We start from the raw sequence: 7,330 nt of genomic DNA, 5'->3' as shown, positions 1-7,330 counted from the left end.
CGTATCCTTTCAGTATAATATTTTTGCCTAATTAAAAATTGAGATGGATTAGCGGTTGCAAACCACTTAAACTTCAACAAATTTAAATAGTTTATTTAATTTGACTCCAACTTAATACACATTTTCTTTTAGGTTATGATTTACACGGATTTTCCAAGACAGATGTCCAAGTCTTCTTTCAAAATATTATTGTAGACCAGAATTAGGTATACTAATAACCAATATAAATTGATTATTTCAATTTGTAGAGACAACTACAGATTGTATATTTTTTGTAGATCTACTAACTCAAACTCAATCTAATGGCTGGTCTTTGATATAGAACGAGTCCACACTTATTATACTAGTCAAGGTGACGATATATTGTGAACATGTATGGGTTTGATTTCAATCAGTGTAAACTGAAACTGTAATTAATAAAAAAATACACATATATAAATGCAAACCAAAGAAGATATATAAAACAAAGTTTAGCAAAAGGAATGGAATATTCAAGCATAAATTAAAAAAAACGATAATAATTCATTTAATTAATAATCTACTTATTATAGAGTCAACATTAGACCTCAACCACGTTCTTTAAATATCACTTTTCCATACTCACAATGTAGCAATATTCAAACTCATTAGCTATCTTATCAATTTGCAATTGTTCAAACTACTCATCATGGTTCTAAAAGAAAGCCTAGTTCAAATGCTAAATTACATGTCAAACCTACTTGGATCCTCCTTAAGGTCTATTTTTTCTCTCCTCTTATAAGGTTTTTTTATCTTAAGCTTTTAATTTGAATTCTAGATTTTTAAAAAAATATATTTAAAATTTTAATTTACAATTTATCTTTATGGTTTTAGAATGAATAGGATATTATTGTTGAGTAGTATTAATTTATTTAAATAGATATAAATTATTGACTCCGATTTCAATCTCCCACAACGATATCTTTTTATATTTCTTTGAAGATATATTAATGTAAATAATTAATTGATATTTATAAATTACAAAATTTTACTTTTTTAAAAATAATTTTTGTGACAAAATTTTTAAAATAAAAGAAATTATTTCAAATTGATTTGATGTAAATTAAAATTGAAGAATAATTTTGACATTTCATGACTTATTATTAATTATAATTTTAAAATGGTAAAAATCATATAATTTTATAAAAGATATATCTCAAAAATAATATTTAAAACAATTTATTTAAATTAATTTTGTGTGTATTTGATTCTATAGATGAGAAAATTAATTGAAAATTAATTTTGACTAAAATTAATTGAAGGTTAAATATTTTATGTTTAAATATATTTAAAAGTGAGTTATAAAACTTTGAGTTAAAAGTATTATATTAAATGGCCATTTATTGTCATCTAATTATTAACTAGATTGAATATGCACCTCGACTTATACCATAGTAAATATACAAGAGTTGATTTCCAAACAATGAGATGGGTCGTTAAGTCTGGAAAAATTATTGATTTGAGATTCATTTTTCGTTTTTAAAGATTTAAAGATTCAAGTTTAATAACTAAATTAAATTATTAACTATTTATTTTGTGTGTGTATATATGAATACAGTCGTGGTGGACAAAAAAAGTCAAACCTCACCAATGGAGATGGTGGACAAATTAATAAGAAAGGAAAAAAGGAGACAGAGAGTTCGGAAAACAACTCCAAAAATTCAGATGCAGAATGATAACAATGGATTGAAGCTAGCTAGTGTGCAAATATAAAATAATTAGTCTATATCTATGAAAATGGTGATGTTTGTGATTTTTGAATAAGAGTAATTACGGGGTGGATGATATTTGATGAATATGATAGTTTGAGTTTGTTTAGATTGAGTTTAATTTTTTTGTACTGGTTTTTAAATTATATGTTCAAGACACTTCTAGAAACTACCCTACTATGTGCAAGTTAACAAGTGTGGTTTTAAATTACTATTTTGATCGTGAATACATTTATAATAGTTGTGATTGTGATTATTGAGGTTCATGTGACATACATTATTGCGGTTGTGGTGTGAATTTTGATTGTGTTTGAAATACATAAATGAGAAAAGATTAATTAATGTTAAAAATATTTCATTATATAAGAAAAAAAATGAAATTTTGAGTTTTAAAATCTTAAATTTTAATGATGAGAATGGTCAAAATTGTCTAATGCAGTTAAACACATGATTTTATAATCACAAACACATTATCAATATATTGTAAAATATGAACCCCCAAGGGTTGGTCTAGCGGTAAAGGCTTGGGTCTTGAGAGTGTGCTCTTCTCAAGGTCCTGAATTCGAATCCTGCTAGGTGCTATCAATCTTTGTGTTTGGCCAGTCCATATGTTGTTCAAGGGAGCCATGTTTAATTTTGATGATTGTATGTCGGCGATTATTCATAGGTGTCACTACTAAAAATAAGACATTTAATTACAGGATTTTACATCAGGTATCAAGATAACTGATGTGAAAAATATTTGTCAAAAGATTTTACATCAGATATTTATTTTCACTGATGAGAAAAATACACGGTGGCAGTTTTGTAAATAAAATAAAATTTTGTTATAAGAAATTTTACATCAAATCTAGATATTACCCGATGTGAAAAACCCATTAATAAGAATGTGGCGTTTAAAAGATAGCCTTTACATCAGTCCATTAAGCAACCGATGGAAAATGTATGGCATCCTTTTTTCCTAAAACCCTAGTCGTCCTTACAAACACAAATCATTTCTTTCTTCTGCCAAAACCACCGCTCTTCCTTCTGTCGAAATCGCCCATTCCGAAACCACCCTCCTTTGTTCGCCGCCACTCTCTTCTCATCATCATAATTTTCTGCAATTCTCGCACCACTCCTTTCGCAATCTTATCTTCATCTCACATTCACAGAACATAAAGCGTCGGAAATGAAATGAACCAGATTCAGCAAAATCTCGCCGGAAATTGCATAAAGTCGCTGGTAACTGTATAGAGTCACCGGATTCTGGAAATCTGAAGAAACTCCGGTGAGTATTTCTTCTTTTCTTTTTGTGTTTTGTTATCAAAAAGAAAACCCAAATCCACATAGTAGGTAACAGAGTCTCATCTTACAAATCCACATCGACCAACGAAATCGGCGAAATGACTCGCCATCCATCTAAGTCATCTTTCCCAGTCAAATCTCCCTCAATCAGAGTGAAACAAGTGGCCTCGATGGTGAAGAAGTTGAATGGCGTGGTCTCTTTCTCGGTGAAGGCTAAATGTGGTCTGTGTGCTATGGGAAAAATGTGCAAAATAGTGACTTAACTTTGGTCTGTGTTGTATTGCTATTATATGCTTAAAAGCAGAAAACATATTACATCGGGCAAAATGAAAAACCGATGTAAACACTTAACTATTACATCGGGCAAAGTGGAAAACCGATGTAAAAACTACTTATTACATCGGGCGGACAACACAACCGATGTAAAATATGGCGTATATGTTTTTTTTATAAAAAAATGCATTATTTTTGACATCAGACATCTGAATTCAACCGATGTGGTATGTTAATTTTTCACATCGGGCCTTGGCCTGATGTAAAATGTCTCTGACTTATTACATCGCCTGGCTTTACATCGGGCCCAGACCCGATGTAAAAAGTAATTTTCGCCTGATGTAAAAAGTACTTTTTGCACTAGTGTGTTGTTCAAGGAAGCCGTGTTTAATTTTGATGATTGTATGTCGGAGATCATTCATAGGTCTTCGACATGGATTGGGTTGGTTAAGTCTTATGGCCAGTGTAATTTCTATGATTGAAACACTTTACCCCTCTTCGCTTTAGGTTGGGGTAACGCGTTTTGTATGTTTCAGAAGGAGTGTCCCTTATACAGTTATACTCCCTTTAAATGAATTTTTTCTTATTAAAAAAATGAATCTCTTTGATAAATAAGTTATAAATATGATTATATCTGTAATTTTATTTGTCGATAAAATTATTATTTTTTAGGTTACCTATCCTTAAAGAAGTTAATTTGATTCTTCGATTAAAAAATGAATATCTAAAATAAATAGTTGTCTTTAATTATTACAAATAATAAAAAAAATAAAACCTAGTTTTTAATATATCTAAAAAAACATTCTATCTAATTTACATTTTTATCTTTTTTCACCATAATTATTCATTTAAAAAATCTTATAAAATATTTTTTTAGAAACAAAAGATTATATATGACCAAAAAAACCGTTAATACAAGCAATTCTGAGGGTCCAGCACATGAGAACAAACCCACTCAGATTACATCAATAAGAAAGCTAATTTTTCTCTAAGTTTGGGAATAGCCAAAACTCTATTCACTATATTCTCTATAATTTGATTGATTGTATTACTATCCACATTCTTTTTTCTATACACTTTGCAATTTCTACTATACCAAACAGCATAAACTGTTTCAACCAAGGCCACCTGGAAAATTTTCTCCTCCGGCTATTGCTTTTACATATTTTGATAGCCCACTCCGTCACCTGTGTCCAACCATAATCATGGTGCTTAATGAGTAACCAATCCAGAATAGCCCTCCATATACCTTTAGTACCATTGCACTCAAAAAATAAGTGCTGTAGATTTTCATTAGCATCACAGAATTCACATTTGACATCCTTAATCATTCCAAATTTTACAAACCTATCCTTGATGGCAAGTCTGCCATGACAGGACAGCCAGAGTATAATCTTCGCACGAGGTCTTGCATAGTTCCCCATGAGCAGGCCCTTCCATTCAACATCAATTGGCTGTTCCAGGATATGCAAGTAAAACACCTTCAGCTTACAATTTTCCCTGTCTCATAGATTCCCAATGATCCAGCCCTCTCACATGTTCCCTAACTTATAGAATTTCTTTAAAAATCCAGGAGAATGAATCTTTGATTTGAATGTCCATAACATTTACCTCTTTGACATAATAAGTGTGGATCCACCTCACCCACATATTATCCTCCTTCTTACAGAGATTCCAAAGAAGTCTCACCATGCAAGCCTTGTTCCAAGCATCCATCTTGATAATGTTTAAGCCTCCTTTTTGCTGAGGAGCACAAACTCTATTCCAAGCAATTGGAGATTTTCTAGTCTTCACATCTTTACCTGTCAAACAGAAAGTTCAACATATAGCTTCAACCTTCTTTATAACACATTTAGGTAGTAGTATACACTGCATCTAGTAATTAGCAATCCCAAAAATGGTACTTTGAATAAGCTGTAATCTGCCAGCATAACTAAGTAGATGGGAGCTCCAATGTCTCATTCTACCTTCAATTTTCTCACTTAGCTCACGGCAATGATGACTGCTAAGTTTCCTACTCATAAAAGGTATTCCCAGGTATCTAAATGGAAACTGTCCTTTACTAAATCCAGTCATATCCTCTATTAGCTTCTGATCAGCATTATTCATACCACCATAGAATGCTTTACATTTTGCTGGGTTTATAGTCAGCCCTGTGGACTTAGAGAAGTTGTTGAATTTATTCATCATCTTCTGAACAAAATTAGCATCTCCCCTAGAAAATAATAAGTCATCAGCAAAGCTTAAGTCAATTAGCTCAACTTTGTCACATTTGCTATGGAACTTAAAATCAGGGCACTTTCTTAACTCATCCATTTTCCTGTGCAAATACTCTATAACAATCACAAAAAGAAAAGGGGATATAGGATCCCCTTGCCTTAGCCCTTTAGCAGCCTTCATTTTTCTGGTTCGATGCCCATTTATACTGAACTGATATGTAATAGTTGTGACAACCTTCATGATCCATCCTATAAACCTTCTAGGGAATCCAATTTCATCCATAATTTGTTTGAGAGCCATCCAATCAAAAGAATTATAGGTTTTCTTAATATCCATCTGCAACATGCATCTAGCACCCCACCTTTCATGCTATAACCTCTGATGAGCTCATATTCTACTAATACATGATCATGAATCTTATGCCCTGGTATGAAGGCAGCCTGGTTCCTGCTAATTACTTTGGTCAGCACTTTGCTAATTCTCCCAGCCATAATCTTTGATATAATTTTGTAGATAATTGTGCAGCATGAAATAGGTCTAAAATCTTTAAGCTTGTAGGCCTGTTCATGCTTAGGAGTCAAGGTCATTAATGTTGTGTTTATCCTAGGATCAAGCTCTCCCTCCTCAAATAATACTCTGATTGTCCTCATGGTATCCTCTTTCACAATGTGCCAAGAGTGTTTGAAAACTTTGGCTCCAAACCCATCAGTCCCAGGAGCTTTTAGGTCTCCCAAACTCTTAAGAGCTGATTCAACCTCTTTTTCAGTAACAAGGCAAATGAGCATACTTCTTTGTTCTCTATCAAGTTGTTTACCATCCCTCATTGCTTTGATATCAATCCCTTCCAGCCCTGTGTCAGTAGTTCCCATCAGATTTCCATAGAACTCAAAGACTTCCTTCTCAATATCTTCCTGCTCAAACACCTCAGTGCCATCCTCTTTACATAGTTTGTTAATCATCTTCTGTTTATTCTTACTCTTTAGGGAAGCATGGAATAAGGCATTGTTACCAACACCAAGTCAAATCCACTCAATCTTAGCCTTTTGCCTCTATATCTTCTCCTCAGTAATATTAAGATTGATAAGTCTTATCAAATATTTTTATTAAAAAATAAAAAAAACACATAATTTAAAAAATACAAAAATTTTTTAGAAAGTAATAGAAGTCTGAAGTTTTATGAAATACTTTTTCACTCTTTAAATCTTTTAGAAACTCTACATTTTGACAAAAATATTTCTTGAATTCATTAAATAAACACAATGAACATAAATACTTTGTTAAATCAAATGAAATTCAACTACATATTACATGTCAAACAAAAATATTAAATTGTAAATAATTAAAAACATTAAATGAATACAAATAAGATTATAGATCACACAATTTAGACAGAACTATGTAAGGACAACGGGGCCACAGTCAGTCTAAACTTAATAGCTGGAGGAGTAGTGTCATGAAAATCAATAAAATAAATTATCTTGGTTCAGTCCACAAAAGTGTCTGAAATGTCAACGATGGAGTCTAAAATGATAGCATATTGACTGCTAGTGAAGAAGCAAGTTGGATGAGATGCTTGTTAGTTGAGATCCCATTATGGAAAAACATGACAGTTTTGTTGATTTACTCTGATAGTATCGCGTCGACTGCAAAAATTAAAAAATTATTATTATAATGGTAAGAAACATTAAATAAGAAGGAAATACATCAATGTTGGAGATTATATCTCTAAAGAAGCTCTAAGAGAGGATCATGTATGCAGTGGTGAAAATTTAGCAAATTCTTTGACGAAAGGATTAACTAGAGAGAAAGTCCATAATGCATCC

The sequence above is a fragment of the Vicia villosa genome, linkage group LG2 (assembly GCF_029867415.1).
Source record: "Vicia villosa cultivar HV-30 ecotype Madison, WI linkage group LG2, Vvil1.0, whole genome shotgun sequence".
NCBI classification, from domain to species: domain Eukaryota; kingdom Viridiplantae; phylum Streptophyta; class Magnoliopsida; order Fabales; family Fabaceae; genus Vicia; species Vicia villosa.
This window is presented reverse-complemented; position numbering follows the sequence as displayed.